General features: G+C 45.0%; 1 pseudogene; it reads left to right on the top strand.

The window, feature by feature from the left end:
* The window catches only part of LOC125519760, a 64,960-nt pseudogene that overhangs the window by 25,921 nt on the left and 24,759 nt on the right, over positions 1-14,280 (top strand).

The raw sequence follows: 14,280 nt of genomic DNA, 5'->3' as shown, positions 1-14,280 counted from the left end.
AAGAGAGCTCCATTGGATCTAGCTGCTCGACGAGCTCCGAGCTGACGTGTAGGTTGCTTTTGATGACCCGAGAGGTCACCGTCGGCGCAACAGCCGAACAGGCGGTCATGAGGAAACCACCTAGCCGGAGGGTTTGGCCGACAGCCAAGGCTCCCTTAGCAATGGCGCTGTCTTTAAAGATGGGAGGAGGCATCCTTCCTAATTGTGATGGCATAGAGGAACTCTCAATGAAAGCAGCAATGTCGGTGTCAAAACCGGCGGATCTCGGGTAGTGGGTCCCGAACTGTGCGTCTAGGCCGGATAATAACAGGAGGGAGGGAACACGATGTTTTACCCAGGTTCGGGCCCTCTTGATGGAGGTAAAACCCTACGTCCTGCTTGATTAATATTGATGATATGGGTAGTACAAGAGTAGATCTACCACGAGATTAAGGAGGCTAAACCCTAGAAGCTAGCCTATGGTATGATTGTTCTATATGGAGTTGATCGCCTACGGACTACAACCCTCCGGTTTATATAGACACCGGATAGGGTTAGGGTTACATAGAGTCGGTTACAATGGTAGGAGATCTTGAATATCCGCATCGCCAAGCTTGCCTTCCACGCCAAGGAAAGTCCATCCGGACACGGGACGAAGTCTTCAATCTTGTATCTTCATAGTCCTGGAGTCCGGCTGAAGGTATAGTCCGGCTACCCGAACACCCCCTAATCCAGGACTCCCTCACCATTCATTTCACATAGATCTGAATGTATGAGCTCTAGTGGTGCAAGATTTCTTATTTCCGCAGTCGTGTGAGACTTACGAGGTTGCTTAGCTTGCACACACACTTGACACTTAGATCCCTTGACGGTGGTGAAACTAGGGATTAAGTTCAACTTCGCTAGTCGCGACATGCAAGATTTTTATTGACGGAGGGGACATAATGCACGTTCTTCAGCCGCACGATCTTCCCCGAAGTAAACTTCAGATTGACCGTGCCAACACCACGAACAGAAGCACTTGAACCGTTGTCCATCAGCACGGTTGAAGTCCTTGCGGTCTGATAAGACAAAAACATGGAAATATCACCGCATACATGCACATTAGCACGTGTGTCAATCAACCAGTCAGGAGAATGACATATTGAAAGAACAGTGGGAAATATACCATACCCAGCATCCTTCATGTTAGTGTCCCCAATGACAACATTAGCGGTCTTGCCGCCTTTCCCAGGATGACGCTTGTCATAGCGATTAGGGCAACTAGGATCCCAATGATCAGGATCCCCACACACATGACAAGCACCTTTCTTCTTGTCATTCTTCTTCTTGAAGTTCGTGTGTTGCACAGCCTTGTTCTTCTCCTCAAACTTTGCTTTACCATCAAACTTGCCCTTGTTCTTGAACTTGTGGGGTTGGAAGTTCTGCTTCTGTACCACATTGGCACTAGATCCTCCCTCAATACCTCGAGCATGTGTGTCCTTTGCTCTCGTCTTTTCTTCCACATCAAGACTGCCAATGAGATCCGGAACGGAAAACTCCTGCCTCTTATGCTTCAGTAAGGTAGCAAAGTTCCTCCACGAAGGAGGAAGCTTAGTGATGATACCTCCGGCAACAAACTTGTCCGGTAGCATACAACTGAAGTGCTCAAGTTCTCTAGCAAATGACTGTATCTCATGAGCTTGCTCAACCACGGAGCGCTCTTCAGTCATCCTGTAATCATAGAATTTCTCCATGATGCACAGCTCAGTGCCAGCATCGGAGACCCCAAACTTGGCCTCAAGTGCATCCCACATATCTTTTCCATTATCAATTGACGCATAAGCATCAACTATGTTCTCACCAAGAACACTCAAGAGAGCAGCCTTAAACAGAGTATCCATTTTCTGAAAAGCTTGTGCCTGTTGAGCATCAAGCTCTCCTTCAGGTTTGCCGAGAGTGGCGTCATAGCAACTCATGGTTTGAAACCATAAGACTGCTCTCACGCGCCACCTCTTATAGTGGATACCCTCAAACATAGGAGGTCTCATGGAAGCAGCAAAACCACCTGGGGTAAATTGCCTATAATAAGGTTTTTGGATTGTTGGAAATATGAGCAATTTACCAAATGATTTTATTGACAGAAATACTAGATAAAGCATGACTAATATAGTAGAGATAAAACAAGTCATGCGTTCTGACAGAGAGAAGGTAAATAGCTTCTGCATATATGAACCGTAGCCTATCATATCTAAACCAGACAGTATAGCAAGTAGCATATATGAAGTAGAACCTATCATGTGTAGGACAAGGACTAGAACAAGGAACTGCGGCAGAACCTTTAACAGGAAAGACAAGAACACGTACGGGACAGCAGCAGCAGAAGCGCTGGACTTGGGGTCGGTGTCCTCGCCTGCCATGTCGTCGAGGAGGTCGTGGACGTCGGGGAAGAAGTCGTCGTCGGGGAAGTAGTCATCGACGACCAGATCGTCCGTGATGAAGAAGCCAGTGGTCGCGCTGAGCGCTCCCCAAAAACCTTATAACCCTTCTCCCGTACAGGACTCAAAAGGTGCGGTTTCGGAGGCCTACTGTCCCGACCTGCGGTGCACGCCGCAAGACGGGATGGGGAAGAATGTAGCAGCAGCGCAATGCTCAGGAACTTGTGGCGAGAGGAGGAAGAGATTCTGGTGCGTCTCTCTGAGAGGAGCGACCTCCCTTTTATAGGCGCAAGAGAAGGAGGCAAGAGGCTGCGCCGGGAGCTGAAGGGAACGTGGGAGATGAAACGAACAGACAACAGCCGAAGAGTGCAGCATTCGTATTCAATATCCACTACAGCAAAAACTTTCCAGCTCCTGAGTGACGTTTCGTATACCCGTAGTGCGTGGCAAAAATTTAGATATCGGCTCGGCTCATTCCCGCAACCCGTGGCGCGGCGCGTCGTGACGAGGCGTGGCGTGGCGTGGCGAGGCGGGCGGCGGAGGAGGAGCGCGCGTGGATATCCCTCTTGTTCTCATGCTCGTACAAGTGGGGAAAGAACCTCCCTTATAAGGAGGTCCAACTCCCACTAAACTAGGAATGTGGGACTAAACTTTAGTAGTATCCCTTGCCTTGCACAAATGGGCTAAGTGGGCCTCTAGGATTTATTAGGAATTTCTGAAATAGTTATTGGGCTGCCCAAAATAGACTAAATTCCAGCAATCCCCCACCAGATCCCAGAGGCACACAGAAATTTGCCTTTGGTTCCAAAACACTGTTTTATATATCGGTACTGCAGTGGAGACCGTTAAGTTGAACTTCCACCTAGAACTCTATGCTACACTAGTAAGCAACTTGAACAGTGGACTGGGCCTTGAACTGCAAGTTTTCTGCGAATCTAGCTTCACATAAAGCCTTGACCAATACGTGGCTACCGTGGATCTTCCCCGCGGGTGGAGCTTATGCGTCATACTCCGTGACCTTTCATGAGTTTACTGAAGAGAACCCTACTCTCATAGATTGCGACGTTTGACAATTAGACTCATATAGGTGTGTTCTTCAAAAGATCTTCTGCAGGATAACATCTCTGCTTAAATAAGCCACTTAGAACACATTAAGATATACATCAACCTGCCATGCAAATTAGGAGAGTATTGCATCTTCATGGAGTGGTATTATAAATAGTAAGGATACTCTCCTCTCAGTTGACCAACAGCTTGCCTTCCACATCTAATTCACGGGATCTCCGATCACAAAGAATAGGTTACCACTTTGAACAACTCATATTGTGGGTCTCATACCCATCTCCCTCGATGCATTATCTATCACATTACATGATAGACCCTTAGTAAAAGGATCTTCCAGATTTTTAGACGTTTGGATATAATCCAACGCAATAACTCTGGAGTTTTTCATTTTCCTAACAGACTCTAACCTTCTCTGAACGTGTCTTGATGACTTCATGTTATCCTTTGAACTGCTCACTTTCGTGATCACAGTTTGATTGTCGCAGTTCATAAGGACACCCGGTACAGGTTTCTCAACAACCGGCAAGTCATTCAAGAGCCAGCGAAGCCAATCTGCTTCAACCGTAGCTGTATCTAGTGCTGTGAGTTCTGCTTCCATTGTTGGCCTCGTTAAGATGGTCTGCTTGCAAGACTTCCAAGAAACAGCGCCACCTCCATGAGTGAATACATAACCGCTCGTGGCCTTTATCTCATCAGCATCTGAGATCCAGTTTGAGTCACTATACCCTTCAAGCACCTTTGGATGCCCGGTGTAGTGAATTCCATAATTTGCAGTGCCTTTCAAATAACGCAAAACTCTTTCTAGAGCTTTCCAATGCACATCTCCTGGTTTTGAAACAAACCGACTCAGTTTGCTAACAGCAAAAGAGATGTCAGGTCTTGTAGCACTGGCTAAGTACATAAGCGAGCCAATAATCTGAGAATACTTCAATTGGTCTCTAGAAATTCTTTGATTCTTTCGAAGCAACACACTAGCATCATATGGTGTTGGAGAGGGCTTGCAGTCACTATAGCCAAAGCGACTCAAGATCTTTTCCACATAGTGAGATTGAAGCAATGTAATCCCACCATCATTGTCTCTCAACAACTTGATGTTCAGAATGACATCAGCCACTCCTAAATCCTTCATCTCAAAACAACAAGATAGGAAATCCTTGACCTCCTTAATAACATTCAGATTGGTTCCGAAAATCAGTATGTCATCAACATACAAGCACAGGATAACTCCCTCGCCCCCACCATGGCGATAGTACACACATTTGTCAGCTTCATTCACAACAAAGCCTGCAGCTGTTAAAGTTCTTTCAAACTTCTCATGCCACTGGTTGGGTGCTTGCTTAAGTCCGTACAAAGACTTCAGCAACTTGCACACTTTCCCTTCCTGACCATCTAGTACAAACCCATCTGGTTGTTCCATATAAATTTCCTCGTCCAACTCTCCATTTAGGAAAGTAGTCTTAACATCCATTTGATGAACGAGAAGACCATGCGAGGCAGCTAGTGAAAGTAGAACTCGAATGGTGGTCAGTCGAGCCACAGGTGAGTAAGTATCAAAGAATTTTTCACCTTCCTTTTGGGTATAACCCTTAGCCACGAGCCGAGCCTTGTACTTTTCAATAGTACCATCAGGCCTAAGCTTCTTCTTGAATACCCATTTGCATCCTATAGGTTTGCAACCATAAGGACGATCAGTTATCTCCCAAGTTTCATTTGCCAAGATGGAATCCATCTCGCTACGAACCGCTTCCTTCCAGTAGTCAGCATCTTCAGATGCATAGGCCTCTGAAATAGAACTGGGAGTGTCATCTATGAGGTACACAAGAAAATCATCACCAAAGGACTTTGCAGTCCTCTGTCTCTTGCTCCTAATAGGAACTTCATTGTTCTCCTCCACAGGACTTTCAAAGTGTTCCATCAAAATTGTGGGTTCGGTAATTGTAACTGGTTCCTGATTCGATGAACTAGGCATCTCCTGATTAGATGAGGTAGCCATATCCTTCATGGGAAAGATATCTTCAAAAAAGTCGCATCATTCGACTCCATGATCGTACCGACATGTATGTCAGGTACCTCAGATTTTACAACCAAGAATCTACAGCCAATGCTTTGAAAAGCATATCCCAGGAAAACACAATCCACAGTCTTTGGTCCAAGTTTCCGCTTCTTTGGAATTGGAACATTGACTTTCGCCAAACAACCCCATGTTCGTAGATAAGAGAGTTTTAACCTTTTCTTCTCCCATTCCTCGGATGGAGATATCTCTTTGTTCTTTGTGGGGACTCGGTTCAGGACATGACATGCTGTCAATATCGCCTCCCCCCACCATGCCTTGGAGAGACTCGATGTGTCTAACATGGCGTTAACCAAATCAGTTAGAGTATGGTTCTTTCTTTCGGCCATCCCATTTGACTGAGGTGAGTAGGGAGGCATCCTCTCATGGATTATACCATGTTCCGCACAAAAAGCATCAAACTCATTGGAAAAATACTCTCCACCACGGTCGGACCTAAGCCTCTTGATTTTTCGATCAAGTTGGGTTTCCACTTCAGCTTTGTAGATCTTGAAAAAGTTCAAAGCCTCATCCTTAGATTTCAGAAGATACACACGGCAGTATCTAGTGGAGTCATCAATTAATGTCATGAAATATTTCTTTCCACCTTTTGTCAACACACCATTCATTTCACACAGATCTGAATGTATGAGCTCTAGTGGTGCAAGATTTCTTATTTCCGCAGTCGTTTGAGACTTACGAGGTTGCTTAGCTTGCACACACACTTGACACTTAGATCCCTTGACGGTGGTGAAACTAGGGATTAAGTTCAACTTCGCTAGTCGCGACATGCAACCAAAGTTAACATGACAAAGATGTGAATGCCACACATTGGATTCACTATTGTTGCAAATATGATTAACAACTTTATTGCAAACGTCTGATAAGGATAAACGAAACAAGCCTCCTGACTCATAGCCTTTACCAACAAAGGTTCCATACTTGGATATTACAAATTTATTCGACTCAAAGACAAGCTTGTAGCCATCTCTACATAGAAGAGATCCGCTAACAAGATTTTTATTGACGGAGGGGACATAATGCACGTTCTTCAGCCACATGATCTTCCCCGAAGTAAACTTCAGATCGACCGTGCCAACACCACGAACAGAAGCACTTGAACCGTTGCCCATCAGCACGGTTGAAGTCCTTGCAGTTTGATAAGACGAAAACATGGAAATATCACCGCATACATGCACATTAGCACCCGTGTCAATCAACCTATCAGGAGAATGACATACTGAAAGAATAGTGGGAAATATACCATACCCAGCATCCTTCATGTTAGTGTCTCCAATGACAACATTAGCGGTCTTGCCGCCTTTCCCAGGATGACACTTGTCATAGCGATTAGGGCAACTAGGAGCCCAATGATCAGGATCCCCACACACATGACAAGCACCTTTCTTATTGCCATTCTTCTTCTTGAAGTTCGTGTGTTGCACAGCCTTGTTCTTCTCCTCAAACTTTGCTTTACCATCAAACTTGCCCTTGTTCTTGAACTTGTGGGGCTGGAAGTTCTGCTTCTGTACCACATTGGCACTAGATCCTCCCTCAATACCTCGAGCACGTGTGTCCTTTGCTCTCGTCTTTTCTTCCACATCAAGACTGCCAATGAGATCCGGAACGGAAAACTCCTGCCTCTTATGCTTCAGTAAGGTAGCAAAGTTCCTCCACGAAGGAGGAAGCTTAGTGATGATACCTCCGGCAACAAACTTGTCCGGTAGCATACAACTGAAGTGCTCAAGTTCTCTAGCAAATGACTGTATCTCATGAGCTTGCTCAACCACGGAGCGCTCTTCAGTCATCCTGTAATCATAGAATTGCTCCATGATGTACAGCTCAGTGCCAGCATCCGAGACCCCAAACTTGGCCTCGAGTGCATCCCACATATCTTTTCCATTATCAATTGACGCATAAGCATCAACTATGTTCTCACCAAGAACACTCAAGAGAGCAGCCTTAAACAGAGTATCCATTTTCTGAAAAGCTTGTGCCTATTGAGCATCAAGCTCTCCTTCAGGTTTGTCGAGAGTGGCGTCATAGCAACTCATGGTTTGAAATCATGAGACTGCTCTCACGCGCCACCTCTTATAGTGGATACCCTCAAACATAGGAGGTCTCATGGAAGCAGCAAAACCACTTGGGGTAAATTGCCTATAATAAGGTTTTTGGATTGTTGGAAATATGAGCAATTTACCAAATGATTTTATTAACAGAAATACTAGATAAAGCATGACTAATATAGTAGAGATAAAACAAGTCATGCGTTCTGACAGAGAGAAGGTAAATAGCTTCTGCATATATGAACCGTAGCCTATCATATCTAAACCAGACAGTATAGCAAGTAGCATATATGAAGTAGAACCTATCATGTGTAGGACAAGGACTAGAACAAGGAACTGCGGCAGAACCTTTAACAGGAAAGACAAGAACACGTACGGGACAGCAGCGGCAGAAGCGCTGGACTTGGGGTCGGTGTCCTCGCCTGCCATGTCGTCGAGGAGGTCGTGGACGTCGGGGAAGAAGTCGTCGTCGGGGAAGTAGTTGTCGGCGACCGGATCGTCCGTGATGAAGCAGCCAATAGTCGCGTTGAGCGCTCCCCAAAAACCTTATCACCCTTCTCCCGTACAGGACTCAAAAGGTACGGTTTCAGAGGCCTACTATCCCGACCTGCGGCGCACGCTGCAAGACGGGATGGGGAAGAACGTAGCAGCAGCGCAGTGCTCAGGAACTTGTGGCGAGAGGAGGAAGAGATTCTGGTGCGTCTCTCTGAGAGGAGCGACCTCCCTTTTATAGGCAGAAGAGAAGGAGGCAAGAGGCTGCGCCGGAAGCTGAAGGGAATGCGGGAGATGAAATGAACAGACAGCAGCCGAAGAGTGCAGCGTTCGTATTCAATATCCACTACAGCAAAAACTTTCCAGCTCCCGAGTGACCTTTCGTATAACCGTAGTGCGTGGCAAAAATTTAGATATCGGCTCGGCTCATTCCCGCAACCCGCGGCACGTCGTGACGAGGCGTGGCGTGGCGTGGCGAGGCGGGCGGCGGAGGAGGAGCGCGCGTGGATATCCCTCTTGTTCTCATGCTCGTACAAGTGGGGAAAGAACCTCCCTTATAAGGAGGTCCAACTCCCACTAAACTAGCAATGTGGGACTAAACTTTAGTAGTATCCCTTGACTTGCACAAATGGGCTAAGTGGGCCTCTAGGATTTATTAGGAATTTCTGAAATAGTTATTGGGCTGCCCAAAATAGACTAAATTCCAGCAATCCCCCACCAGATCCCAGAGGCACACAGAAATTTGCCTTTGGTTCCAAAACACTGTTTTATATACCGGTACTGCAATGGAGACTGTTAAGTTGAACTTCCACCTAGAACTCTATGCTACACTAGTAAGCAACTTGAACAGTGGACTGGGCCTTGAACTGCTAGTTTTCTGCGAATCTAGCTTCACATAAAGCCTTGACCGATATGTGGATACCGTGGATCTTCCCCGCGGGTGGAGCTTATGCGTCATACTCCGTGACCTTTCATGAGTTTACTGAAGAGAACCCTACTCTCATAGATTGCGACGTTTGACAATTAGACTCATATAGGTGTGTTCTTCAAAAGATCTTCTGCAGGATAACATCTCTGCTTAAATAAGCCACTTAGAACACATTAAGATATACATCAACCTGCCATGCAGATTAGGAGAGTATTGCATCTTCATGGAGTGGTATTATAAATAGTAAGGATACTCTCCTCTCAGTTGACCAACAGCTTGCCTTCCACATCTAATTCACGGGATCTCTGATCACAAAGAATAGGTTACCACTTTGAACAACTCATATTGTGGGTCTCATACCCATCTCCCTCGATGCATTATCTATCACATTACATGATAGACCCTTAGTAAAAGGATCTTCCAGATTTTTAGACGTTTGGATATAATCCAACGCAATAACTCTGGAGTTTTTCATTTTCCTAACAGACTCTAACCTTCTCTGAACGTGTCTTGATGACTTCATGTTATCCTTTGAACTGCTCACTTTCGTGATCACAGTTTGATTGTCGCAGTTCATAAGGACACCCGGTACAGGTTTCTCAACAACCGGCAAGTCATTCAAGAGCCAGCGAAGCCAATCTGCTTCAACCGTAGCTGTATCTAGTGCTGTGAGTTCTGCTTCCATTGTTGACCTCGTTAAGATGGTCTGCTTGCAAGACTTCCAAGAAACAGCGCCACCTCCATGAGTGAATACATAACCGCTCGTGGCCTTTATCTCATCAGCATCTGAGATACAGTTTGAGTCACTATACCCTTCAAGCACCTTTGGATGCCCGGTGTAGTGAATTCCATAATTTGCAGTGCCTTTCAAATAACGCAAAACTCTTTCTAGAGCTTTCCAATGCACATCTCCTGGTTTTGAAACAAACCGACTCAGTTTGCTAACAGCAAAAGAGATGTCAGGTCTTGTAGCACTGGCTAAGTACATAAGCGAGCCAATAATCTGAGAATACTTCAATTGGTCTCTAGCAATTCTTCGATTCTTTCGAATCAAGACACTAGCATCATATGGTGTTGGAGAGGGCTTGCAGTCACTATAGCCAAAGCGACTCAAGATCTTTTCCATATAGTGAGATTGAAGCAATGTAATCCCACCATCATCGTTTCTCAACAACTTGATGTTCAGAATGACATCAGCCACTCCTAAATCCTTCATCTCAAAACAACGAGATAGGAAATCCTTGACCTCCTTAATAACATTCAGATTGGTTCCGAAAATCAGTATGTCATCAACATACAAGCACAGGATAACTCCCTCGCCCCCACCATGGCGATAGTACACACATTTGTTAGCTTCATTCACAACAAAGCCTGTAGCTGTTAAAGTTCTTTCAAACTTCTCATGCCACTGTTTGGGTGCTTGCTTAAGTCCGTACAAAGACTTCAGCAACTTGCACACTTTCCCTTCCTGACCATCTAGTACAAACCCATCTGGTTGTTCCATATAAATTTCCTCGTCCAACTCTCCATTTAGGAAAGCAGTCTTAACATCCATTTGATGAACGAGAAGACCATGCGAGGCAGCTAGTGAAAGTAGAACTCGAATAGTGGTCAGTCGAGCCACAAGTGAGTAAGTATCAAAGAAGTCTTCACCTTCCTTTTGGGTATAACCCTTAGCCACGAGCCGAGCCTTGTACTTTTCAATAGTACCATCAGGCCTAAGCTTCTTCTTGAATACCCATTTGCATCCTATAGGTTTGCACCCATAAGGACGACCAGTTATCTCCCAAGTTTCATTTGCCAAGATGGAATCCATCTCGCTACGATCCGCTTCCTTCCAGTAGTCAGCATCTTCAGATGCATAGGCCTCTGAAATAGAACTGGGAGTGTCATCTATGAGGTACACAAGAAAATCATCACCAAAGGACTTTGCAGTCCTCTGTCTCTTGCTCCTACTAGGAACTTCATTGTTCTCCTCCACAGGACTTTCAAAGTGTTCCATCAAAATTGTGGGTTCGGTAATTGTAACTGGTTCCTAATTCGATGAACTAGGCATCTCCTGATTAGATGAGGTAGCCATATCCTTCATGGGAAAGATATCTTCAAAGAAAGTCGCATCATTCGACTCCATGATCGTACCGACATGTATGTCAGGTACCTCAGATTTTACAACCAAGAATCTATAGCCAATACTATGAAAAGCATATCCCAGGAAAACACAATTCACAGTCTTTGGTCCAAGTTTCCACTTCTTTGGAATTGGAACATTGACTTTCGCCAAACAACCCCATGTTCGTAGATACGAGAGTTTTAACCTTTTCTTCTCTCATTCCTCGAATGGAGTTATCTCTTTGTTCTTTGTGGGGACTCGGTTCAGGACATGACATGTTGTCAATATCGCCTCCCCCCACCATGCCTTGGAGAGACCCGATGTGTCTAACATGGCGTTAACCAAATCAGTTAGAGTACGGTTCTTTCTTTCGGCCATCCCATTTGACTGAGGTGAGTAGGGAGGCGTCCTCTCATGGATTATACCATGTTCCGCACAAAAAGCATCAAACTCATTGGAAAAATACTCTCCACCACGGTCGGACCTAAGCCTCTTGATTTTTCGATCAAGTTGGGTTTCCACTTCAGCTTTGTAGATCTTGAAAAAGTTCAAAGCCTCATCCTTAGATTTCAGAAGATACACACGACAGTATCTAGTGGAGTCATCAATTAATGTCATGAAATATTTCTTTCCACCTTTTGTCAACACATCATTCATTTCACATAGATCTGAATGTATGAGCTCTAGTGGTGCAAGATTTCTTATTTCCGCAGTCGTTTGAGACTTACGAGGTTGCTTAGCTTGCACACACACTTGACACTTAGATCCCTTGACGGTGGTGAAACTAGGGATTAAGTTCAACTTCGCTAGTCGCGACATGCAACCAAAGTTAACATGACAAACACGTGAATGCCACACATTGGATTCACTATTGTTGCAAATATGATTAACAACTTTATTGCAAACGTCTGATAAGGATAAACGAAACAAGCCTCCTGACTCATAGCCTTTACCAACAAAGGCTCCATACTTGGATATTACAAATTTATTCGACTCAAAGACAAGCTTGTAGCCATCTCTACACAGAAGAGATCCGCTAACAAGATTTTTATTGACGGAGGGGACATAATGCACGTTCTTCAGCCGCACGATCTTCCCTGAAGTAAACTTCAGATCGACCGTGCCAACACCACGAACAGAAGCACTTGAACCGTTGCCCATCAGCACGGTTGAAGTCCTTGCGGTCTGATAAGACAAAAACATGGAAATATCACCGCATACATGCACATTAGCACCCGTGTCAATCAACCAGTCAGGGGAATGACATACTGAAAGAATAGTGGGAAATATACCATACCCAGCATCCTTCATGTTAGTTTCTCCAATGACAACATTAGCGGTCTTGCCGCCTTTCCCAGGATGACGCTTGTCATAGCGATTAGGGCAACTAGGAGCCCAATGATCAGGATCCCCACACACATGACAAGCACCTTTCTTCTTGTCATTCTTCTTCTTGAAGTTCGTGTGTTGCACAGCCTTGTTCTTCTTCTCAAACTTTGCTTTACCATCAAACTTGCCCTTGTTCTTGAACTTGTGGGGCTGGAAGTTCTGCTTCTGTACCACATTGGCACTAGATCCTCCCTCAATACCTCGAGCACGTGTGTCCTTTGCTCTCGTCTTTTCTTCCACATCAAGACTGCCAATGAGATCCGGAACGGAAAACTCCTGCCTCTTATGCTTCAGTAAGGTAGCAAAGTTCCTCCACGAAGGAGGAAGCTTAGTGATGATACCTCCGGCAACAAACTTGTCCGGTAGCATACAACTGAAGTGCTCAAGTTCTCTAGCAAATGACTGTATCTCATGAGCTTGCTCAACCACGGAGCGCTCTTCAGTCATCCTGTAATCATAGAATTGCTCCATGATGTACAGCTCAGTGCCAGCATCCGAGACCCCAAACTTGGCCTCGAGTGCATCCCACATATCTTTTCCATTATCAATTGACGCATAAGCATCAACTATGTTCTCACCAAAAACACTCAAGAGAGCAGCCTTAAACAGAGTACTGCTCTCACGCGCCACCTTGCCTATAATAAGGTTTTTGAATTGTTGGAAATATGAGCAATTTACTAAATGATTTTATTAACAGAAATACTAGATATAGCATGACTAATATAGTAGAGATAAAACAAGTCATGCGGCGCCGGGAGCTGAAGGGAACGCGGGAGATGAAACGAATAGACAGCAGCCGAAGAGTGCAGCCCCGGTCGGGGCGGGCGGCGGAGGAGGAGGAGCGCGCGTGGATATCCTTCTTGTTCTCATGCTCGTACAAGTGGGGAAAGAACCTCCCTTATAAGGAGGTCCAACTCCCACTAAACTAGCAATGTGGGACTAAACTTTAGTAGTATCCCTTGCCTTGCACAAATGGGCTAAGTGGGCCTCTAGGATTTATTAGGAATTTCTGAAATAGTTATTGGGCTGCTCAAAATAGACTAAATTCCAGCACTATGTATATGATCTTTATTGATTTCATGAGAAGGGTTTGCACATTTGGACGTATAGTGCTGTCGCTCCCCAACAGAGGTGAGCTAATTGATCTTGGACTTGAGTTTTTCTGGTATTCTAGCCAGGGATTCTGCAATTACAAGAAGGATACTTCTATGGTGAACTAGCACAAACAGCTCAGACTTGAATTCAGTGTCCATGCTAAACAATCATTTAATTGCCATTCTATTAGTTCTGTTTTCGGTGGAAGTATGAAAAATTGATCATCCTGAGTACTCCGCCACCCGCCTCTGTTGTGGTCCGTAGAGAAACAGTTTTTTCTCCGTATATGATGGCTCTTGTAATAAATGTTGGTTTCAGGAAACCCCCATCAAATAATCTTCTAAAATGACTTAATATCCTCACAGAACGCGGTAAAAAAGCTCGGTCTATGCCTTTTGGGAACTTCTATGACTACTGAATATCCTGACGAGACTGACGGACATAGTGACTGAATTCAGCTCTATTTCAGGCCAATCGGTAGGGCGCTTGGTCGAGGGCTGGCCATAGGCTAAATGCATATGTTGGTCTACTATGATGATGCGCCCGTGGTAAGCTGCTTCACATCTTCTGCTTATGTAGAATGTTGTGTTTGTGTCAGCCGAAACTGATGCAAAACCATGTGTGTGCTTCGTGTCTGTAGTCAACTGAAATTAGCTCTGTCGTGCCACTAGTGCAATGCAGATTTGGTT

Source organism: Triticum urartu, chromosome 7 (assembly GCF_003073215.2).
Source record: "Triticum urartu cultivar G1812 chromosome 7, Tu2.1, whole genome shotgun sequence".
In the NCBI taxonomy this organism is placed as follows: domain Eukaryota; kingdom Viridiplantae; phylum Streptophyta; class Magnoliopsida; order Poales; family Poaceae; genus Triticum; species Triticum urartu.
This window is presented reverse-complemented; position numbering and strand designations above follow the sequence as displayed.